At 43.8% G+C, this 24,398-nt stretch overlaps 12 non-coding genes across 12 annotated transcripts; all 12 read right to left on the bottom strand.

The window, feature by feature from the left end:
* Positions 1–2,427: 2,427 nt before the first annotated feature.
* trnaq-uug (transfer RNA glutamine (anticodon UUG)) lies at positions 2,428–2,499 on the bottom strand. The gene has a single exon. It is a non-coding gene; the product is annotated as a tRNA-Gln (tRNA).
* Positions 2,500–2,814: 315 nt separating this feature from the next.
* On the bottom strand, positions 2,815–2,888 carry trnai-aau (transfer RNA isoleucine (anticodon AAU)). Its single transcript has one exon. It is a non-coding gene; the product is annotated as a tRNA-Ile (tRNA).
* Positions 2,889–2,984: 96 nt separating this feature from the next.
* On the bottom strand, positions 2,985–3,056 carry trnap-ugg (transfer RNA proline (anticodon UGG)). The gene has a single exon. It is a non-coding gene; the product is annotated as a tRNA-Pro (tRNA).
* Positions 3,057–3,875: 819 nt separating this feature from the next.
* Positions 3,876–3,947, bottom strand: trnaq-cug (transfer RNA glutamine (anticodon CUG)). The gene has a single exon. It is a non-coding gene; the product is annotated as a tRNA-Gln (tRNA).
* Positions 3,948–4,041: 94 nt separating this feature from the next.
* trnaq-uug (transfer RNA glutamine (anticodon UUG)) lies at positions 4,042–4,113 on the bottom strand. Its single transcript has one exon. It is a non-coding gene; the product is annotated as a tRNA-Gln (tRNA).
* Positions 4,114–4,419: 306 nt separating this feature from the next.
* Positions 4,420–4,493, bottom strand: trnai-aau (transfer RNA isoleucine (anticodon AAU)). Its single transcript has one exon. It is a non-coding gene; the product is annotated as a tRNA-Ile (tRNA).
* A 10,019-nt stretch (positions 4,494–14,512) lies between these two features.
* Positions 14,513–14,585, bottom strand: trnaf-gaa (transfer RNA phenylalanine (anticodon GAA)). The gene has a single exon. It is a non-coding gene; the product is annotated as a tRNA-Phe (tRNA).
* A 106-nt stretch (positions 14,586–14,691) lies between these two features.
* Positions 14,692–14,765, bottom strand: trnai-aau (transfer RNA isoleucine (anticodon AAU)). The gene has a single exon. It is a non-coding gene; the product is annotated as a tRNA-Ile (tRNA).
* Positions 14,766–20,230: 5,465 nt separating this feature from the next.
* trnaf-gaa (transfer RNA phenylalanine (anticodon GAA)) lies at positions 20,231–20,303 on the bottom strand. Its single transcript has one exon. It is a non-coding gene; the product is annotated as a tRNA-Phe (tRNA).
* Positions 20,304–20,409: 106 nt separating this feature from the next.
* On the bottom strand, positions 20,410–20,483 carry trnai-aau (transfer RNA isoleucine (anticodon AAU)). The gene has a single exon. It is a non-coding gene; the product is annotated as a tRNA-Ile (tRNA).
* A 1,371-nt stretch (positions 20,484–21,854) lies between these two features.
* trnaq-uug (transfer RNA glutamine (anticodon UUG)) lies at positions 21,855–21,926 on the bottom strand. Its single transcript has one exon. It is a non-coding gene; the product is annotated as a tRNA-Gln (tRNA).
* Positions 21,927–22,061: 135 nt separating this feature from the next.
* Positions 22,062–22,134, bottom strand: trnaf-gaa (transfer RNA phenylalanine (anticodon GAA)). Its single transcript has one exon. It is a non-coding gene; the product is annotated as a tRNA-Phe (tRNA).
* Between the last annotated feature and the right edge of the window lie 2,264 nt (positions 22,135–24,398).

Below are 24,398 nucleotides of genomic sequence, written 5' to 3'. Positions count from 1 at the left end.
AGCTGCAGGTGGAGGTGCAGTGGTTGCAGAAGCACTGGAGGTTGCAGCGTGAGGTGCAGGCTGACGTACGCTGGTGCCCACAGCAGAAGCCCGTCTTTTCAGGACATATGTCTTGAAAATGGCCATGTTGGTTTTGGGCCTGGCATCTGCCTTAACGAGGTACCTGATGAGTGCTTGAGCCTCCTTGCTCTGGTCCTCATAAACATCTTTCATGGACCGGCCCTGGAAGTCGGTCCATGAAAACTCCACCATCAAGCAGCCCTGGTCTCCAGTTGCCCGGGCTTCTGCCTGCATTTCCTGCTTCCTCTGATACTTCTCCACTTCTTCTGCCATCTCTCTAATTTGAGAAGAGTACTGTAGGAACAGTTGTTTATTTTCTGACAGGGGTGTTGTCTGCGCCGTCTCATTGGAAATGCTGAGCACCAAATACACAGCATACCCCAGAGAGTTTTCCAGGAGCCATCTAAATCTCTGGCCCTGGTACTTCCCAAAATGAAGTTTGCAGTGAGCCAGTACTAAAAACTGGTCACTGGGGTCTCCACCGTTTGTGCTGACAAAAGTACTGGCCTCTGACAGCACCTCCTCCTTAGGTTTGGCCCTTCCAGACTCCACATTTTCAAGGCGCCTCGCCTCCGCCGAAGGTGCCATGAGGAGTCGGCTTGATGTTGCCGATTGCCGTTGAAAAGAGGGATATGCATACATTTTCTGAAATGAAAATCAGAAAAAGACTACTACCTTTTGCAATCTAAAAGACACCTGTATGTTAAGTGTGTAACAATAATTTAACAAGCTACGCATAAACTATATTACTGTGGTAATAAACATGGCCATGACATAAACTGTCCTGAAGATGAGTTTTCTACAAAGGACAGGAATCCCTGACATATAAAATATGTAACGTCAATATAAAGTCTGAAATTTCCTTTTATTTTCAATGCTGTCATCTTAAACCATGATTACACACACACCAGGCTACAAAATATTACATTAAATATATCATACTTCAAATGTTGTCATCTTACCCCAGGGTTACACCAGGTGCTTTTACCTCTTAAAATCTCAGCCATTTTTCTGTGTTTTTAACTTTCTGGTCTACCTAAATTAAAATGAGCACTATTCCCACATACTTTGGCCCATATGGATACATTTGGCCTTTTTTTGTTTGTTTTTAGTTAAGACTCTCAATGTTTTTTTTTATAAAAAAAAGTCATTATTATTACATTATTTTAGAAAATATCAATTATTTCTTGGTAAATGCAGTTTTCCATATCTCCACAACAATTTGGTAACGATTTTTACAATTAAAATGTGTGTGTGTTAATATGTGTTAATACCAAATATAAATGTAAATAGTTTAATCATTATTTTCATTCATAGGGCCCAGAAACCATGATTTCTTAGACAATAAACACATCATTGTTGACAGTAGCATAGCTTAATTAGCTGACGGTCGATAAATTTAACTTATCTGATCATTTATCATGTGAAAAGTTACAGGTTCACAGGTACTGAAGAAAGCATGAACTGTACACGCTAGCTAGCTATACTGACACGATTCATTTTCCAAAAATACACACTGTATATGAACAAATAATGACCAGTTTTCAATGAATAAAGTAATAGCCTTACCTTTAACAAAGATGACAACAACGGCGATTGGTCAAAAGGAGGCCACAGGAGAGAAACGCGATTGATCAAAAGTAAGCCACGGAAGAGAAACGCGATTGTTCAAAAGTAAGCCACAGGCGAAACGCGATTGGTCAAAAGTAAGCCACAGGCGGAACGCGATTGGTCAAAAGTAAGCCACAGGCGAAACGCGATTGGCTCACTTTGGGCTTACTTTGGCTCAGTCGGTGGGAAGCAGTGGGCGCAAGCGACAGGTAGCGGGATCGATGCCTGCATTCTCCAAGTTGGCTCCTGCCCTTTTACTCACACATCCCTAGATCAGTGGTTTTCAATCCTGTCCTGGAGGCATCCCTGCCCTGCACATTTCGCATTTCCCCTCATCTAACACACCTGTTTCAAATCATCAGCTCATTAGTAGAGACTGCAAGACCTGATTTGGGTGTGTCTAATAAGGGAGACAATAAAAATGTGCAGGGCAGGGGTGCCTCCAGGACAGGTTTGAGAACCACTGCCCTAAAGAGACAGACTGAGCATCGATGCAATGCGGCCACACTCTCTACGTTAGTTAATTTTTTTGAACTAAAAGGTGCCGAAAAGTATTTCAGACATTGTCCTGTGCAAACTGGTGGCAAAATAGGTCCCACCGAGATTTAAACTCAGATCACTGGATTCAGAGTCCAGAGTACTAACCATTACACCATGGAACCTTAACTGGTGCAGCTGTTGCTCACAGGAACACAAACACTGGCACCATCGCCAAACTAGTGCTGTTTTATCTTTTCCTGCGGCAAGAAAGCACACAGGCTCCACCGAGATTTGAACTCAGATCGCTGGATTCAAAGCCCAGAGTGCTGACCATTACACCATGGAACCGACACTGCTTGGTTGGAGGCCAACTTGGAAACAGATAGCTCTCTGGCTGTGGGGAAGCAGTTATACAGAGAGGTTGGAAGCCAGTGATTTTTGGTCAATGGCCCGCCTCAAAAAAGGGAAAAGTGTGGGAGATGTTGCCAAATCCCAGGATCAAACCAGGGACCTTTAGATCTTCAGTCTAACGCTCTCCCAACTGAGCTATTTCGGCTACAACAAAGCTCTGCTTAGCAAGCAGGGATTTCAGTGAGATCACCCTACTCTTTGTCGGAGCTGAAGAGCACAGCAGTGATGAGCCCCCAGACAATAAAAAACAGCTGGCCAGTACAGGGATCGAACCCGCGACCTTGGCGTTATTATCACCACACTCTAACCAGCTGAGCTAACCGGCCTGGCTTAGCCATCCGTGTCTGCCTGATTAGCAAAAACCTGCGATAATGTTTGTGAATGCAATGAGACAATAAAGCTTCACGTTTTAACCTGAACAAGGGCTTGTCCGGGATTTGAACCCGGGACCTCTCGCACCCAAAGCGAGAATCATACCCCTAGACCAACAAGCCTTCTTTCTCTAAGCCAAGAAAAAAGAGCTATTCCAGCATCATTAAAAGAAGGAACATGAACTAACGTGGAAGCAATCAAAGTCCTCGAGACAGTGTGAAAGGCTAACGAATTCAAGTTGGCCTCTTAATTGACCTAAAAATGGGGCGGTATCTAACATGTAGAGGGATGTTAGGGAGGACAGCTGAAACGGTCAGATGTCACTTAGACCAGCGGGTCTCAATTCCAGTCCTCGCACCCCCTGCTCTTCACATTTTGTAAGTTTCTTGTATAGCTTCAGACATTTGTTCCATTCGAACGTAAGTGCCCTGAGAACTGGACATCACATGACAGCCCTCCGTGATTCAAGTTCAAAGCATATGTATATGTTCATATCATAGTGAGTAATACAGTGGTGTATCGAGGTATACAGAGGTAAAGGATGTCACACTTCTCCATGTGTGAAGAAGTTGCGCAGCACAAATCCGTGAACCAATGTTCCAAAGTGAAGTATACTTTGACGGATTTCCCCTGCTCAGGGAGTGGGGAGCAATGAACACTGTGTAGGGACCATGTCAATCACTAGGAGCTCACTTCTAATGAGCTGATTATCCGAATCAGGTGTGCTAACAAAGAGAGACATGCAAAACATGCAGACCTGGGGGAGCGAGGACTAGAATTGAGAACCGCTTCCTTAGATTTAAGTCAGTGTGAGCAAAAGAGGTGAGAAGTTATCTGCATGACCCGAGTGTTCCAAGGTAGCCTACATAATACAAGAATCCATACACATGCATACTGGCGTAACAAGACCGAGAAGGTCCTGCGCAAACTGGTGGCAAAAAAGGTCCCACCGAGATTTGAACTCAGATCACTGGATTCAGAGTCCAGAGTGCTAACCATTACACCATGGAACCTTAACTGGTGCAGCTGTTGCTCACAGGTCCACAAACACTGGCACCATCGCCAAACTAGTGCTGTTTTATCTTTTCCTGCGGCAATAAAGCACACAGGCTCCACCGAGATTCAAACTCAGATCGCTGGATTCAAAGCCCAGAGTGCTGACCATTACACCATGGAACCAAAACTGCTTGGTTGGAGGCCAACTTGGAAACAGATAGCTCTCTGGCTGTGGGGAAGCAGTTATACAGAGAGGTTGGAACCCAGTGATCTTTGGTCAATGGCCCGCCTCAAAAAAGGGAAAAGTGTGGGAGATGATGCCAAAACCCGGGATCGAGCCAGGGACCTTCAGACTAACACTCTCCCAACTGCGCTATTTCGACTACAACAAACCTCTGCTTAGCAAGCAGGGATTTCAGTGAGATCACCCTACTCTTTGTCGGAGCTGAAGAGCAGAGCAGAGATGAGCCCCCAGACAATAAAAACAGCTGGCCAGTACGGGGATCGAACCCGCGACCTCGGCGTTATTAGCACCACGCACTAATCAGCTGAGCTAACCGGCCTGGCTTAGCCATTAGTGTCTGCCTGATTGAAAAAAAACCAGCTATAATGTTTGTGAATGCAATGAGACAATAAAGCTTCACGTTTCAACCCGAATCAGGTGTGCTAACAAAGAGAGACATGCAAAACATGCAGACCTGGGGGGAGCGAGGACTAGAATTGAGGACCGCTTCCTTAGACTTTAAGTCAGTGTGAGCAAAAGAGGTGAGAAGTTGTCTGCATGATCCGAGTGTTCCAAGGTAGCCTACATAATAAAAGAATCCATACACATGCATACTGGCGTAACAAGACCGAGAAGGTCCTTAAACACAAAAGCTTAATCTCTTTGTAAATTCGACAACATAATCTCGGCCAGTGCAAAGGAGCAAGCCCAGAGGAGGGACAGCCTCTTTGCATCAAACCCGTCATTCCCAGCTATGCTCGTCATTCTTGAAAGGCCAGGGGAATTAGCTCAAATGGTAGAGCGCTCGCTTAGCATGAGGAAGGGGTCCAATCTTTGAGCCCCGCACGCTAGCGAAAAAGACGCAGAACACGTGAAAACGCCGAAGGATTTCCCCTGTGGCAATACTCGGGGTATATGTTTCTGCGTTTTGAAGAGTTGTTATTACATGTGAAACAATTCTACCCTCCGTGGCCTGGATTCGAACCCGTGCTCTCTCAGATGAGCCGTGACGTCATATGTCCACGACGTGTATTGTTAAGCGTGCAATAAACCGAGACTTTTATTTTGTTATCTATGACATACCATTGATTGCTTTTATACTACATAGATTTGTGTGTGTATTATTAAAAAAAAAACTTTTTTCAGGTTTGTGTTTAAATATGATAAGAGTGGGCCCATATAATATAAACAAAATATATACAGGATAGATATAATGTACTTGTATAAAAAAAATATGAAAAGAGTGGGCCCATATAATATAAACAATATATATATATACACACGAAAGATATTATGTACTACTTATATAAAAAAATATGAAAAGAGTGGGCCCATATAATATAAACAATATATATATATATATATATACACAGGAAAGATATTATGTACTACTTTTATAAAAAAAAAAATATATGAAAAGAGTGGGCCCACATAATATATACAAAATATACACAGGAAATAAATTATTTACTATGGAGGCGGAGTTTGTCATTTATTTTGCCTGCCGCTGTTCTGCCAACCAATCATCTAAAGTTTTTCCATTAGAGGAGCTTGAGCAAAATGTGGCATTCCCATATCGGCTATGACCAAACTCTTTAGTTTTGGGCTGCCCACAATCGCTGCACTTGTTAAAAGTTACCCCTCGCACATACTTCCTCTTATGGACTCCGCTTTCCGTCTCCAGGGCCCGCCGGCGCCTGTTCCTCTGGGTGTAACGGGACACAGAAGCAGCAGGCGCTGGAGCAGGCGCTGGAGCAGGCGCTGGAGCAGGCGCTGGAGCAGGCGCTGGAGCAGGCGGAGCTGGGCCTGGACCGGATGTCAAAGCACCAGAAGATGAAATCACCATCGACACAGTCATGTCTGGGTTAAGGACTAGTGTGCCTAACAGTGACCCAGGTGCTGAAATGGGCTGCACAACTCCTGCTGCTGTGGGGATGGGTGCGATAGGGCACTCCCTTTTGGCAGCAGTGGGCCGGCGACCCGGTCGCAGAATTGGAGCCTGTCCTTCTCGATTTGGCGGAAGGATAAATTGATGTTTTGGGCCTGATGTTGATGGCACGTCATCCAATTTTTCCCTCGGCAGAGGAAGCTGCGTATCAGCCACATCAATTGGGTCAGATGGAGTCAGTCCCTGGGCGAGGACACTCATTTCCTGATTCTTCTGCTGCCGTTGAAACCTGAAAGTAAATTACTTGTAAAGTATATATATATATATATATATATATATATATGTGTGTGTGTGTGTGTGTGTGTGTGTACAGAAGTATTCAGTTCCCTGGAACCAAATAATGTGCCTTGCTTACCGCTGAATGAGTGTCCTCTGGTTCAGCTCAAACAGCTGGATCATTGTTTCATCCATCAGCCTTCGACTGTTAAGCACCAGGTCTCGGATGTGGTGGTAATCTGAAAGGATTTTAGACCACCTGGGGGTGCAAACTTCAGCCTTCTTGGTCGGTGACTTGTGTAAAGCACACAGCTTCATACAAATGGCCTCAACCAAGCGGCTGGTGCTGGGCCACTGTGCTGGACCCCCAGGATGTCCAATCAGACACCGTTTCACACTCTCCACACCCGGTGTGACTCCGGACCGCTTCGGTGCCTTAAAGCGCCCATGTGTCAGCTGAGGCTGATGTCGAGGCTGATAGTTGACCCGCTGTTTATCAACGTCAGGGAGAGCTGTCCACAGCTGGATGGCCTCTGTCACCTGCAGGTCGGTGAGGTAAGGAGCCTCACGAAGACCCACCAGGAAACCAGCCAGATCCTGGACCTTGTCCCACCCAGCGATGCCATCAGGTCCAATGACTGCTCCCTAGTAAATGCAGATTAGTGTTAATATACACTTTCAGTTAAAAGCCTTTGAACAGAAATATTTTTTTAAATTTTTTAAAGAATTCTGCTCAACAAGCCTGCATTTATTTTATTCAAATACAACAAAAGCCATTATATTGTGAAATAATTTTACTATTTAAAATAAAAATGCTTTCTATTTGAATATAGTTTAAAGTGAAATTTCTGTGATGCACAGCTGTATTTTCAGCATCATTCCTCCAGTCTTCATTGTCACATGATCTTCAGAAATCATTCAGATATCCTGATTTGTTGTTCTAGAAACCTTTTTTTATTGATATTATTATCAATATTTAGAACAGTTGTGTACATTTTGTTCAAGATTCTTTGATGAATAGAAGGATCCAAGATAAGAGTTTATCTGTAATAAAAAGCTTTTTTAACATTATACACTATACCATCCAAAAGTGTGGAGTCAGAACATTTAAATCATTATATATTTAGTATTAAATTATAGAAATTAATACTTTTATTTAGCAAGGACGCATTAAATAGATGATAAAGACATTTATAATGTTACAATATATACTGAACTTTCTATTCATCAAAGAAACCTAAATAAAAAATCTCTAGGAGCTATTTTTAACCTAATAATAATAATATAGCACCCGGCACCCGTTTTTTTTAGCAGCAAATTGGAATGATTTCTGAAGAATCGTGTGCCCTGAGTAATGATGCTAAAATTCAGCATTGAAATCACAAGACTGAATTACTTTTTTAAATATATTCAAATGGATAGCAGTTATTTTAAATAGTAAAAGTATTTCAAAATATTACTGCTTTTGTTGTATTTTGAATCAAATAAATGCAGGCTTAAAAAAAACACCTTGCTTGTAGTGTATTTGGAATAAAACGAGACTGAAACAAAATAAAGCCCTTAGAGTGTCTTACCTGAGCCTCGCCGGAGACACTGCTTCCAGTGTCAGATGGCTGTGACAGCACAGAAGAGGCAGGGGCGAGATGCTGTCCCTCTCCTCCAGATGATGTGGACGGCTCAGCCAGTGATGCTGGGGACTGAGGCAGAGGCAAAGATGAGGGGTTGTTTCTGAGATCACGGCAGGGGTCATCCTCATACAGCACTGGATCTGTGATGTCCTCCATGCTCTCTTCCTCAAACCCCTCATCTAGCAGGTCCTGATCATCAACCTCCTCCACCAGCCGGTCTTCCTCCTCTGGGTTCTGGAGCACTGGAGTCAGTGTTTTGCCAGTCTGGCTGTAAAGGTACTCGATTCCCAGCAATTCACCTACAATAATAAAATAATAAAAAAAGAAAAAAAAAGTGCTCTTAATAATTTATCAAGTACATTGGAGGCTAAATAGATAACTTAATAGAATATTGCAAAAGAACAAATTAAATTTCTTACCTGTATATGCTCCAGGAGGGCGATAGCGCTCATCCCAGGGCTTCCCAAAGACTGTTCGGCTAAGCCGGTCCACAGCCTCTCTCATGGCACTGCCATATGTCCGAATGGAGGACGCCCGTTTTATGGCATCTTCCATTCGGTCATCATTCCAACGCATCAAGCCCTCAAGGAGATAGGCCTGAAAATGCGCATCGCTGGCACTGGCTCCTAAAAGTTAAATAATATTAAAAAATATATAAAAAAGGGTTTTATATGTCACATATGTACAATATATGTACTACACATAAGGTGCTCTGAAGTAACTTGTATACTACATTTAATAGAGTTGAGTAACTAAATTAAAAATGATTGTCACTTATTCCTGTATTACTAGTGACTTGTTAGTCAAGACAGCTTTGTCAATGCTAATGACATTAAAAAGTAATTGTAATGTAGAGTGTGACATTTATTAATGCGGCATTACTTTAAAGTGATGGAAGCAGTTACAGTGCTTATATTTTCTACAGAAAAATAATAATCCATATGCATGTAATACCTGGAATAAAACGGTTCAGGTGGAGGTGGAACGACTCCAAGGAGGTAGAGCCACGAGCACACCTGTAGCAGCACAGCTCCACGCTGCCTTTCTTCAGTGTCCCTGTCTTCATGTACAGCGGAAAGTCCTCTGGGTCTTGTATACACTGGACGTGCTTGCGCTGTTCCTTCCATATCTGCTGGATCCGTTCGTGGTCCAGCAGAGGAACTCCCAGGGTGTCCTTCCCATCCGCACTGTCAAACTGATCAATCAGTGACCCAATCAATCTGGCGGTCTCCTCCACCCCCCTGGTCCTCCTCCGGCAGTGCAGTGCCAACTCCCTCCGGGTAATGCGAGCACTGACCGCCTTTTCTGAGATGTGGCCAGTCTTCTTTGCCACCAGGTCACTCTCTTTTGCAGAGCGAAGAGCAGCCACATCCTCTGGATCCCACTGAAAGATGCACGTGGACAGACGTGCCATGAAGATCCCGTAGAGTGGATGAGCCTCTGTCGTGACACCTGCAGCAAATCGCCGCATGAAGTGCCAGATGTCGAGGCGCACTACAAGCTCATCCCACTCCGAAAACATGATCTTCACCCGCGATTGGCCATACTGACTGCAGCAGTCCCTGTCCACGTACATCACTTTTGGGGCTGCCTCTCCTGCCTCTCGGTAGCGTTTCATCAGACCAGCTGCCATGGAGTCCAGTCCATGTCCCTCGGCAGCTGTCAGCACAGAGACAAGGACCTGGCCGTGTTCATTTCCGACATTTGTGCACCAGGCAGCTGTTCCTGAAGCAGCACCGGCAAGTTTCTTTGTGACCTATTGGGAAAAATAAAAGATGTGCTCTTTATGTACGCACATCACACACATATCCATATCTGGCAAATTTCTGGATATAAACAGGGCTTTGATACCTTTTTTGTCGAATCCATCTTGAGAACACAGCCAAAGACAGATGTTAATTTGGCCTTGACCTCGTGCAGTCGCCCCAGAACATCCCTGGCATACACGGCTAACAGCCACTTAGGTTAAGGCAGGGCAGGTAAAAGTGGAGGATCAGCAAACACAGGAGGCTGCACAAGGGAGGACCTTGTGAATGGTTCGCAGGCAGTCAGGTACTGCAAGACACGCTGTGTCCATGCCTCACTGTGCTGTTCCATCAGCTTCCTGTAAAGCTGAGTCACACTGTTGCCCAGTGTCCTCTCCCTCATCATCCTCAGCACCCGGTTGTCACATGAGTATCTAAGGAAACAACAGTATAATCATGCAAATGCTTTAGTTGGTAAAAAATAACCCATATAAAAGCACCTAATAATGAATGATTGTCATTATGAATTACCTGTATGTCAGCAAAGCTGGAAACTGACTGCGGTGGCCCATATCCAGCTGTCCTAGGATGTCCTCAGACCAGGCAGGATATTTCTTTTTGCAGCGTTTGCACTCCAGATACTCAGTGGCAAGGTCATACCACCCGTCGATGTCCAAGACCTTACACACGGTACGGTAAATTCCTGCCGCTGTTAGTCTGTGCTTACCACAGTCTGGGCGAACACAGACAAGAGGAAATAACCACATCTTCAGCGGCATCCATAAGAAAAGGGGCCGACAGAAGAAGAGGTCAGGTGAGGCAGGGGGCTGAGTGTTTATTAAAGGGGGCTGAGGAGGATACCACCAAAGTTTCAGCTGGGACACTAGTTCTGACTTGCCGGTTCGTGGGTTGGCCTTAAATAGTGTGTTCCGGATCCACTCATGCTGGAAAGGTGGAAGTTGATCTTTCCAGTGACTTGGAAGCTCAGCTGGTGGCTGGTGATGTGAAGGAGCTGGTGCCTTGGCAGTTTCCACTGATGGAGATGGACCAGCACAGTCCTCTGAGTGAATAGTAAAAAAAAAATCAATAAGGATGACTGTTGCATTTGATAGTAATATGCCATAAATGCAGCGCACAAACAGCCTGCAAAGCACAATTTTTGGACAAGTATTCATAATTATTATGTTATATTTAGGAACGAGAGTGAAGAAAGTGGTACTAGTGTTAAGGAAGCAAAGAACACAGCATACACTATATTAATTTAAGGAGAATGAGGATCAGATGGAATGGAGGAAGGAAAATGTGGTGTGATGAATTAAGTGTAAAGCAACGAAGCCCACGGACATGAAGCATACACACAGATAGAGTAAGGAAAAACTGTTCCTCTAATCATTAGAAAAATGAATCTCCACCATCCTGTCTGCTCAGGGAGAGCTGAAGAGTGTGTGAGAAGAGCAAGCGGTGTGAAAAAGTTATCTGGTGATTATCTAACAACGGGTAAGTTCGGAAATGCAAATAAATACACTGACACCTTGGAACATCCTTACGGTTTTGAAGAAGTGCACTCAAAGAAAGCATCCCGCTTGAGGCATGATATGATATAATTCTGTATTGTAAACAAAACATATTTTAAAATGTTGATTATTTTCCCCCAAGAAATAACGCTTCTCAGTGTGTTTTCACAAAACATTCTTGTAATATGTGCATTTGTGTAATATGCCACACCTGTATTTAGCTGTGCTTCACATTGTGATGCAGCAAATACCAGCTCCTCATCGTCATCTTCAGCAGTGGGAACGGACTTGCCTGGAGCACAAATGTTAAAACTATCATTGTGAACAATACACAGAGACAAACATATGTAAGATGGTGCTTACTTACCAGTAGCGAAAAGCTGCATGGGGGGCAAATGTTTGGCTGGGGGTTCTGCTGCTGGAGGAGGTAAGTGGACTGCAATAATGGATCTGGAAACGGCAAGTTGACAAGTTTGCCATAATGATAAATTAATATATGTAGAAATGCTGTAGGTAAAATTCTATATTCACACTCCTACTCACAGGGTTTAACTGGTGACGTGAGTTTTTTCGCCAGCTGTGAAGGCGACAAATTTTTGCCACGTGCCAACAGCGCTTTCACAGTTGCAGTCTTCTGTACACCAGTTTGGATAGCTGCAGGTGGAGGTGCAGTGGTTGCAGAAGCACTGGAGGTTGCAGCGTGAGGTGCAGGCTGACGTACGCTGGTGCCCACAGCAGAAGCCCGTCTTTTCAGGACATATGTCTTGAAAATGGCCATGTTGGTTTTGGGCCTGGCATCTGCCTTAACGAGGTACCTGATGAGGGCTTGAGCCTCCTTGCTCTGGTCCTCATAAACATTTTTCATGGACCGGCCCTGGAAGTCACCAAACTCCACCATCAAGCAGCCCTGGTCTCCAGTTGCCCGGGCTTCTCCCTGCATTTCCTGCTTCCTCTGATACTTCTCCACTTCTTCTGCCATCTCTCTAATTTGAGAAGAGTACTGTAGGAACAGTTGTTTATTTTCTGACAGGGGTGTTGTCTGCGCCGTCTCATTGGAAATGCTGAGCACCAAATACACGGCATACCCCAGAGAGTTTTCCAGGAGCCATCTAAATCTCTGGCCCTGGTAGTTCCCAAACTGAAGTTTGCAGTGAGCCAGTACTAAAAACTGGTCACTGGGGTCTCCACCGTTTGTGCTGACAAAAGTACTGGTCTCTGACAGCACCTCCTCCTTAGGTTTGGCCCTTCCAGACTCCACATTTTCAAGGCGCCTCGCCTCCGCCGAAGGTGCCATGAGGAGTCGGCTTGATGTTGCCGATTGCCGTTGAAAAAAAGGATATGCATACATTTTCTGAAATGAAAATCAGAAAAAGACTACTACCTTTTGCAATCTAAAAGACACCTGTATGTTAAGTGTGTAACAATAATTTAACAAGCTACGCATAAACTATATTACTGTGGTAATAAACATGGCCATGACATAAACTGTCCTGAAGATGAGTTTTCTACAAAGGACAGGAATCCCTGACATATAAAATATGTAACGTCAATATGAAGTCTGAAATTTCCTTTTATTTTCAATGCTGTCATCTTAAACCATGATTACACACACACCAGGCTACAAAATATTACATTAAATATATCATACTTCAAATGTTGTCATCTTACCCCAGGGTTACACCAGGTGCTTTTACCTCTTAAAATCTCAGCCATTTTTCTGTGTTTTTAACTTTCTGGTCTACCTAAATTAAAATGAGCACTATTCCCGCATACTTTGGCCCATATGGATACATTTGGCCTTTTTTTGTTTGTTTTTAGTTAAGACTCTCAATGTTTTTTTATAAAAAAAGTCATTATTATTACATTATTTTAGAAAATATAAATTATTTCTTGGTAAATGCAGTTTTCCATATCTCCACAACAATTTGGTAACGATTTTTACAATTAAAATGTGTGTGTGTTATTATGTGTTAATACCAAATATAAATGTAAATAGTTTAATCATTATTTTCATTCATAGGGCCCAGAAACCATGATTTCTTAGGCAATAAACACATCATTGTTGACAGTAGCATAGCTTAATTAGCTGACGGTCGATAAATTTAACTTATCTGATCATTTATCATGTGAAAAGTTACAGGTTCACAGGTACTGAAGAAAGCATGAACTGTACATGCTAGCTAGCTATACTGACACGATTCATTTTCCAAAAATACACACTGTATATGAACAAATAATGACCAGTTTTCAATGAATGAAGTAATAGCCTTACCTTTAACAAAGATGACAACAACGGCGATTGGTCAAAAGGAGGCCACAGGAGAGAAACGCGATTGATCAAAAGTAAGCCACGGAAGAGAAATGCGATTGTTCAAAAGTAAGCCACAGGCGAAACGCAATTGGTAAAAAGTAAGCCACAGGCGAAACGCGATTGGTCAAAAGTAAGCCACAGGCGAAACGCGATTGGTCAAAAGTAAGCCACAGGCGAAACGCGATTGGCTCATGTGGGCTTACTTTGTGCTTACTTTGGCTCAGTCGGTGGGAAGCAGTAGGCGCAAGCGAGAGGTAGCGGGATCGATGCCCGCATTCTCCAAGTTGGCTCCTGCCCTTTTACTCACACATCCCTAGATCAGTGGTTTTCAATCCTGTCCTGGAGGCATCCCTGCCCTGCACATTTCGCATTTCCCCTCATCTAACACACCTGTTTCAAATCATCAGCTCATTAGTAGAGACCGCGAGACCTTATTTGGGTGTGTCTAATAAGGGAGACAATAAAAATGTGCAGGGCAGGGGTGCCTCCAGGACAGGTTTGAGAACCACTGCCCTAAAGAAACAGACTGAGCATCGATGCAATGCGGCCACACTCTCTACGTTAGTTAATTTTTTTGGACTAAAAGGTGCCGAAAAGTATTTCAGACATTGTCCTGCGCAAACTAGGTCCCACCGAGATTTGAACTCAGATCACTGGATTCAGAGTTCAGAGTGCTAACCATTACACCATGGAACCTTAACTGGAGCAGCTGTTGCTCACAGGGCCACAAACACTGACACCATCGCCAAACCAGTGCTGTTTTATCTTTTCCTGCTGCAAGAAAGCACACAGGCTCCACCGAGATTCGATCTCAGATCACTGGATTCAAAGCCCAGAGTGCTGACAATTACACCATGGAACCGAAACTGCTTGGTTGGAGGCCAACTTGGAAACAGATAGCTCTCTGGCTGTGGGGAAGCAGTTATACAGAGAGGTTGGAACCCAGTGATTTTTGGTCAATGGCCCGCCTCAAAACAGGGAAAAGTGTGGGAGATGTTGCCAAAACCCGGGATTGAGCCAGGGACCTTTAGATCTTCAGTCTAACACTCTCCCAACTGAGCTATTTCGGCTACAACAAACCTCTGCTTAGCAAGCAGGGATTTCTGTGAGATCACCCTACTCTTTGTCGGAGCTGAAGAGCAGAGCAGAGATGAGCCCCCAGACAATAAAAAAAGCTGGCCAGTACGGGGATCGAACCCGCGACCTTGGCGTTATTAGCACCACGCACTAATCAGCTGAGCTAACCGGCCTGGCTTAGCCATTAGTGTCTGCCTGATTGGAAAAAACCTGCCATAATGTTTGTGAAAGCAATGAGACAATATAGCTTAACGTTTTAACCTGAACAAGGTCTAATCCGGGATTTGAACCCAGGACCTCTCGCTCCCAAATCGAGAATCATACCCCTAGACCAACGAGCCTTCTTGCCCAAAGACAAGAAAAAATAGCTATTTCAGCAACAACAAAAGAAGGAACATGAACTAACGTGGAAGCAATCAAAGTCCTCGAGACAGTGTGAAAGGCTAACGAATGCAAGTTGGCCTCTTAATTGACCTAAAAATGGGGCTGTATCTAACATGTAGAGGGATGTTAGGGAGGACAGCTGAAATGGTCAGATGTCACTTAGACCAGCGGGCCTCAATTCCAGTCCTCACGCCCCCTGCTCTTCACATTTTGTAAGTTTCTCGTATAGCTTCAGACATTTGTTCCATTCGAACGTAAGTGTCCTGAGAACTGGAAATCACATGACATCCCTCCGTGATTCAAGTTCAAAGCGTATGTATACGTTCAATTCATAGTGAGTAATACAGTGGTGTATCGAGGTAAATGATGTCACACTTCTCCATGTGTGAAGAAGTTGCGCAGCACAAATCCGTGAACCAATGTTCCAAAGTGAAGTATACTTTGACGGATTTCCCCTGCTCAGGGAGTGGGGAGCAATGAACAGTGTGTAGGGACCATGTCAATCACTAGGAGCTCACTTCTAATGAGCTGATTATCCGAATCAGGTGTGCTAACAAAGAGAGACATGCAAAACATGCAGACCTGGGGGGAGCGAGGACTAGAATTGAGAACCGCTTCCTTAGACTTTAAGTCAGTGTGAGCAAAAGAGGTGAGAAGTTGTCTGCATGATCCGAGTGTTCCAAGGTAGCCTACATAATACAAGAATCCATACACATGCATACTGGCGTAACAAGACCGAGTAGGTCCTTAAACACAAAAGCTTAATCTCTTTGTTAATTCGACAACATAATCTCGGCCAGTGCAAAGGAGCAAGCCCAGAGGAGGGACAGCCTCTTTGCATCAAACCCATCATTCCCAGCTATGCTCGTCATTCTTGAAAGGCTAGGGGAATTAGCTCAAATGGTAGAGCGCTCGCTTAGCATGCGAGAGGTAGCGGGATCGATGCCCGCATTATCCAAGTTGGCTCCTGCCCTTTTACTCACACATCCCTAAATCAGTGGTTTTCAATCCTGTCCTGGAGGCATCCCTGCCCTGCACATTTCGCATTTCCCCTCATCTAACACATCTGATTCAAATCATCAGCTCATTAGTAGAGACTGCAAGACCTGATTTGGGTGTGTCTAATAAGGGAGACATACAAAATGTTCAGGGCAGGGGTGCCTCCAGGTAAGGTTTGAAAACCATTGCCCTAAAGAGACCGACTGAGCGTTGACGCAATGCTGCCACACTCCCACGTTAGCTTTTTTTGGGCTCACAGCTGCCAAAAAGTATTTTAGACATGGTCCTGTGCAAATTGGTTGTAAAACAGTGCCATTTTACGCACAGTTCCCTAAAGCAGTGGTTTTCAAACCTGTCCTGGAGGCACCCCTGCCCTTCACATTTTGAATGTTTCCCTCATCTAACACACCTGTTTCAAATCATCAGCTCATTAGTAGAGACCGCGAGACCTTATTTGGGTGTGTCTAATGAGGGAGACAATAAAAATGTGCAGGGCAGGGGTGCCTCCAGGACAGGTTTGAGAACCACTGCCCTAAAGAGACAGACTGAGCATCGATGCAATGCGGCCACACTCTCTACGTTAGTTTAATTTTTTTGGACTAAAAGGTGCCGAAAAGTAGTGATGGCAAAATCGAGGCCTCGTGAACCAATGAAACAGTTGGACCAAATGTGCCATATTGTTTCGAGGCTTCGAATCAATCCGACACCCGTCTCAACGGTGACACCTAGTGGTCACTTGCAGGTGTTGATCTGAAACAACCTTGACGAGCCATTAAAAAAATGTGTTGTTTTTTTATTATTATAATGTTCTAATATGTGAAGCTTGTAACCTATAGGCTCCTCACTGTGCATAATGTTATTTTGGTCATGAAAAATGAATATTAATAAAAGAAATCAAGCCACAATGTCTCACTTTTTTAGAGATTTTTATTCAAAAATATTAATTTATCTGCTGTGGAAGGACTTAGCCTACTTCTTTTTTTACAGATAATTTCTCCAGCCTTTGAAAAAATTCTCTCACAAGGGACACTTGTTGCTGGCATACAAAGATATTTTTTTGCAAGGACATACAAATGAGGAAAGATTACTGCTCTCTCTTTCCAGTAAGTTAGTGGATCATGAGTTCTGGGCAAATACGCATCGTTGATGTATTTTTTCACTTCCACTGTGGCATCAGCTGTAGCATTGAGTATCATCTTGGTTTGATGGATGCGAGTATCAAAAAGTTCCCATAAACTGTCCTGTGTTTCTACTGGTGTTGATGTTGATGGTGATGGTGATGGTGATGATGATGATGATGATGATGATGATGATGATGATGATGATGGGTGTGATGTTGACATTTCTGGGTCTGAATAAAAATGAAAACAGCAATTAGTAACAAATCCTAAACTGACGGCATATATGAAGGATATATTATATTACATGATTCAGATTACATAACATAACACAGACTGAAACTGCTCACCAGGATTTGTGTTTGAACGCATCAGTGAAGCACACTCCAGTGTGATATGCTTTTCAGCTTCCTGGGCTTTGGCAGCATTTCCAAATGCCACATTTTTGAACCTTGGGTCCAGCAGTGTAGCCAGTGCCAAGGCTCTAAAACTCTCATAACCTCCACATCTGGAGTGCAGACCTTCTTGCAGATGTGAGCCTATGAGCCAAAACAGGAGAAACACATATTTATAATAATGACAATAATATGACAGTTATGGCCAATCACATGGGTAGTATGCTCATTGTGGCCTACCTAATTGAACAGTTGATTCCTGCGTTGCATTTCCTTTTTTCTGTGCAAGCTTGTGCTGCAACATCCTGTACAGTGGTATAAGCTTTGAAGCAGACACTCTCTTTTCCTCTGACATCTCTGTTGTTGCGAGTTTGAATGGTTGCAGTATTGACAATGATTGTTCAATAATGTCATAATCAATACTTGTCAGGGGAGCAGTATCATTGTTTAAGTTGGAAAGTGCAGCAGCCACTGGTTCACGTTGGTCATACAAGCGCTGTAGCATGTCAAATGTGCTGTTCCATCTCGTGTCAACCTCCTGTATCAGTTTCAGAGTTGGTCTTCCCATCAAGCTCTGCATCTCCACAAGCTTGTCCTTTGCTTTGCAGCTGGATCTGAACAACCCCACTATCTTTCTGGCCTTCTGGCGTATTTCATTGATGACTGGGGTTTGATCTAGTGCCTTTTTCACAATCAAATTTAAAGTATGAGCAAAACATGGGACATGGCGAAGGTGGAGTAGCTGGGCACTTAGGATCATGTTAGATGCATTGTCAGTCACCATGCACTGAACTTTGGAGGTTATTCCCAACTCAGCCATTAGCAAGGCTTTAGCCTCCATGAGATGCTGGGCTGTGTGGGTTTGGTAAAACCTCCTTACACCCAGTACAACAGTTGCCATTTTTGCCTCTGGTGTTATGTAATGGCAAGTCACACCAAGATATCCATCCATATTAATGGAGGACCACATGTCAGCTGTAAGGCTAACAAATTCGGCCTTTTGTAGGTCCTCCATTGTCTTCTCCTTGGCTTTGTTGTACTTTTCGCTGACCATTATTTTAAGCACCTTCCGGGATGGGAGGACATAGCTTGGATCAAGCTTGTTCACAAATGCCCTGAATCCCTCATCGTCCACGATGGTGAAGGGCTGCAGATCCTTCACCACCATGTTTATAAGAGCCTCATCCAATTCCCTCTGTCTGACTTTTAAAAGAGAAGACAAAACATACTTTCAGACAAATACATTGGAAAAATACAGCTTCAATTAGTGCACATCTATTAAAAGTATAGCCTACTGGTTCATTATTTGGAAACCTTCCAGTATTTATAATCAGTGCTTTATATAACTTATAAACTTTATAAACAGTGTCCCAAAAGGTTGTAATTATATTTCAATTATAATTATATCCCAAACAATGCATACCTTGCTTAGATGGCCCAGCAGTGTCAGTAGCAGGCCTAGGTACAGGGGGAATGCCATCCTCTGCACCCTGCAAAATGGCAGGATGAGTGCTCCTCAAATGGCACATCATGGATGATGTATTGTTGCAGTAGGCTAGCTGCCGATCACAATACACACATCTCACTTTATTTGGGGTTTCTAAATGGAAATGCTCCCACACCACAGATGTACGGCATCTCTTCTGGGGAGCTTCCATTTTATCTATCTATCCAAATCTATCTATCTATATATGAATCGATCTATGTATCTAGATATGTATCTATAATCTATGTATCTATATATGTATCTATCTATAATATATGTATTTATATATGTATCTATAATCTATCTATATATGTATCTATCTATAATATATGTATTTATATATGTATCTGTAATCTATCTATATATGTATCTATCTATTAATCTAGCTGTCTATATATATTTATATCTATGTATCTATTAATGTGTCACTATATGTATACTCTGTCTGTCTCTAGCCTCTCAGTCAATGTGTTGTGTAAATTTAAATGTAAGTCTAAATTGCCTATAACTAATCAAATCGCACTATGTCACTATATCACCAAAAATCCGCTATCTCAAAGTCAAACTCCTCTCACAAAAACCCACGAGGTCAAAATGCGTTTATTTCACTTTTATACAGATGTGCTATTGTGTGGTCTGTTCCCGACCGTTCCAATCAAACGCTGATTCAGCGGACCACACCTGATGAAACAATTAGTGAAACACTTCGAGGCTTCGTTTGGTCATAGTCACGTGACATGGGTGTTTCGAATCACGCTTCGGATCAGTGTTTCGACACATCTGCGCTTCGGGATCTCGCAAAGCTTCGGAACGACTGTTTCGCTTCAGCCATCCTTACCGAAAAGTATTTCAGACATTGTCTTGCGCAAACTGGTGGCAAAATAGGTCCCACCGAGATTTGAACTCGGATGACTGGATTTAGAGTCCAGAGTGCTAACCATTACACCATGGAACCTTAACTGGTGCAGCTGTTGCTCACAGGGCCACAAACACTGGCACCATCGCCAAACTAGTGCTGTTTTAGCTTTTCCTGCGGCAAGAAAGCACACAGGCTCCACCGAGATTCGAACTCAGATCGGTGGATTCAAAGCCCAGAGTGCTGACCATTACACCATGGAACCGAAACTGCTTAGCTGGAGGCCAACTTGGAAACCGATAGCTCTCTGGCTGTGGGGAAGCAGTAATACAGAGAGGTTGGAACCCAGTGATTTTTGGTCAATGGCCCGCCTCAAAAAAGGGAAAAGTGTGGGAGATGTTGCCGAAACCCGGGATCAAACCAGGGACCTTTAGATCTTCAGTCTAACGCTCTCCCAACTGAGCTATTTCGACTACAACAAACCTCTGCTTACCAAGCAGGCATTTCAGTGAGATCACCCTACTCTTTGTCAGAGCTGAAGAGCAGAGCAGAGATGAGCCCCCAGACAATAAAAACAGCTGGCTAGTATGGGGATCGAACCCGCGACCTTGGCGTTATTAGCACCAAGCTCTAACCAGCTGAGCTAACCGGCCTGGCTTAGCCATCAGTGTCTGCCTGATTGAAACAAAACTGCCATAATGTTTGTGAATCCAATGAGACAATAAAGCTTAACGTTTCAACCCGAATCAGGTGTGCTAACAAAGAGAGACATGCAAAACATGCAGACCTGGGGGGAGCGAGGACTAGAATTGAGAACCGCTTCCTTAGACTTTAAGTCAGTGTGAGCAAAAGAGGTGAGAAGTTGTCTGCATGACCCGAGTGTTCCAAGGTAGCCTACATAATACAAGAATCCATACACATGCATACTGGCGTAAAAAGACCGAGAAGGTCCTTAAACACAAAAGCTTAATCTCTTTGTTAATTCGACAACATAATCTCGGCCAGTGCAAAGGAGCAAGCCCAGAGGAGGGATAGCCTCTTTGCATCAAACCCGTCATTCCCAGCTATGCTCGTCATTCTTGAAAGGCCAGGGAAATTAGCTGAAATGGTAGAGCGCTCGCTTAGCATTCGAGAGGTAGCGGGATTGATGCCTGCATTCTCCAAGTTGGCTCCTGCCCTTTTACTCACACATCCCTAGATCAGTGGTTTTCAATCCTGTCCTGGAGGCATCCCTGCCCTGCACATTTCGCATTTCCCCTCATCTAACACACCTGTTTCAAATCATCAGCTCATTAGTAGAGACTGCAATACCTGATTTGGGTGTGTCTAATAAGGGAGACATACAAAATGTTCAGGGCAGGGGTGCCTCCAGGAAAGGTTTGAAAACCATTGCCCTAAAGAGACCGACTGAGCGTTGACGCAATGCTGCCACACTCCCACGTTAGCTTTTTTTGGGCTCACAGCTGCCAAAAAGTATTTCAGACATGGTCCGGTGCAAATGGGTTGCAAAACAGTGCCATTTTACGCACAGTTCCCTAAAGCATTGGTTTTCAATCCTGTCCTGGAGGCACCCCTGCCCTTCACATTTTGAATGTTTCCCTCATCTAACACACCTGTTTCAAATCATCAGCTCATTAGTAGAGACCGCGAGACCTTATTTGGGTGTTTCTAATAAGGGAGACAATAAAAATGTGCAGGGCAGGGGTGCCTCCAGGACAGGTTTGATAACCACTGCCCTAAAGAGACAGACTGAGCATCGATGCAATGCGGCCACACTCTCTATGTTAGTTCATTTTTTTGGACTAAAAGGTGCCGAAAAGTATTTCAGACATTGTCCTGCGCAAACTGGTGGCAAAATAGGTCCCACAGAGATTTGAACTCGGATCACTGGATTCAGAGTCCAGAGTGCTAACCATTACACCATGGAACCTTACCTGGTGCAGCTGTTGCTCACAGGGCCACAAACACTGGCACCATCGCCAAACTAGTGCTGTTTTATCTTTTCCTGCGGCAAGAAAGCACACAGGCTCCACCGAGATTCGAACTCAGATCGCTGGATTCAAAGCCCAGAGTGCTGACCATTACACCATGGAACCGAAACTGCTTGGTAGGAGGCCAACTTGGAAACAGATAGCTCTCTGGCTGTGGGGAAGCAGTTATACAGAGAGGTTGGAACCCAGTGATTTTTGGTCAATGGCCCGCCTCAAAAAAGGGAAAAGTGTGGGAGATGTTGCCGAAACCCGGGATCAAACCAGGGACCTTTAGATCTTCAGTCTAACACGCTCCCAACTGAGCTATTTCGGCTACAACAAACCTCTGCTTAGCAAGCAGGGATTTCAGTGAGATCACCCTACTCTTTGTCGGAGCTGAAGAGCAGAGCAGAGATGAGCCCCCAGACAATAAAAACAGCTGGCCAGTACGGGGATCAAAACCGCGACCTTGGGATTATTAGCACCACACACTAATCAGCTGAGCTAACCGGCCTGGCTTAGCCATTAGTGTCTGCCTGATTGAAAAAAACCTGCCATTATGTTTGTGAATGCAATGAGACAATAAAGCTTCACGTTTCAACCCGACTCAGGTGTGCTAACAAAGAGAGACATGCAAAACATGCAGACCTGGGGGGAGCGAGGACTAGAATTGAGAACCGCTTCCTTAGACTTTAAGTCAGTGTGAGCAAAAGAGGTGAGAAGTTGTCTGCATGATCCGAGTGTTCCAAGGTAGCCTACATAATACAAGAATCCATACACATGCATACCGGCGTAACAAGACCGAGAAGGTCCTTAAACACAAAAGCTTAATCTCTTTGTTAATTTGACAACATAATCTCGGCCAGTGCAAAGGAGCAAGCCCAGAGGAGGGACAGCCTCTTTGCATCAAACCTGTCATTCCCAGCTATGCTCGTCATTCTTGAAAGGCCATGGGAATTAGCTCAAATGGTAGAGTGCTCGCTTAGCATGAGGAAGGGGTCCAATCTTTGAGCCCCGCACGCAAGCGAAAAAGACGCAGAACACGTGAAAACGCTGAAGGATTTCCCCTGCGGCAATACTCGGGGTATATGTTTCTTCGTTTTGAAGAGTTGTTATTACATGTGAAGCAATTCTACCCTCCGCGGCCCGGATTCGAACCCGTGCTCTCTCAGATGAGCCATGACGTCATATGTCCACGACGTGTATTGTTAAGCGTGCAATAAACCGAGACTTTTATTTTGTGTGTGGATATGATTTGATTGATATGATTTAGCAGATTTTTTTTATCTGATCAAAAAAATGTTCTTTTAAAATGAATACAAACACATACACACAATATAAAAAGAACAATATAAAAGAGTGGGCCCAAGTAATATATACAAAATGTTTTATTAAAATGAACACACACATACATACACACAATATAAAAAGGACAATATGATAAGAGTGGGCCCATATAATATAAACAATATATATATACACAGGAAAGATAATATGTACTACTTATATAAAAAAATATGAAAAGAGTGGGCCCATATAATATAAACAATATATATATATATATATACAGGAAAGATATTATGTACTACTTATATTAAAAAAAAATATATGAAAAGAGTGGGCCCACATAATATATACAAAATATACACAGGAAATAAATTATTTACTATGGAGGCGGAGTTTGTCATTTATTTTGCCTGCCGCTGTTCTGCCAACCAATCATCTAAAGTTTTTCCATTAGAGGAGCGTGAGCAAAATGTGGCATTCCCATATTGGCTATGACCAAACTCTTTAGTTTTGGGCTGCCCACATTCGCTGCACTTGTTAAAAGTTACCCCTCGCACATACTTCCTCTTATGGACTCCGCTTTCCGTCTCCAGGGCCCGCCGGCGCCTGTTCCTCTCGGTGTAACGGGACACAGAAGCAGCAGGCGCTGGAGCAGGCGCTGGAGCAGGCGGAGCTGGGCCTGGACCGGATGTCAAAGCACCAGAAGATGAAATCACCATCGACACAGTCATGTCTGGGTTAAGGACTAGTGTGCCTAACAGTGACCCAGGTGCTGAAATGGTCGCAGAATTGGAGCCTGTCCTTCTCGATTTGGCGGAAGGATAAATTGATGTTTTGGGCCTGATGTTGATGGCACGTCATCCAATTTTTCCCTCGGCAGAGGAAGCTGCGTATCAGCCACATCAATTGGGTCAGATGGAGTCAGTCCCTGGGCGAGGACACTCATTTCCTGATTCTTCTGCTGCCGTTGAAACCTGAAAGTAAATTACTTGTAAAATATATATATATATATGTGTGTGTGTGTGTGTGTGTGTGTGTGTGTGTGTACAGAAGTATTCAGTTCCCTGGAACCAAATAATGTGCCTTGCTTACCACTGAATGAGTGTCCTCTGGTTCAGCTCAAACAGCTGGATCATTGTTTCATCCATCAGCCTTCGACTGTTAAGCACCAGGTCTCGGATGTGGTGGTAATCTGAAAGGATTTTAGACCACCTGGGGGTGCAAACTCCAGCCTTCTTGGTCGGTGACTTGTGTAAAGCACACAGCTTCATACAAATGGCCTCAACCAAGCGGCTGGTGCTGGGCCACTGT

This window comes from Carassius carassius, chromosome 8, assembly GCF_963082965.1.
Source record: "Carassius carassius chromosome 8, fCarCar2.1, whole genome shotgun sequence".
Taxonomy (NCBI): Eukaryota; Metazoa; Chordata; class Actinopteri; order Cypriniformes; family Cyprinidae; genus Carassius; species Carassius carassius.
Note: the sequence above shows the minus strand (reverse complement) of the source record. Positions and strands in the feature narration are given on the sequence as shown.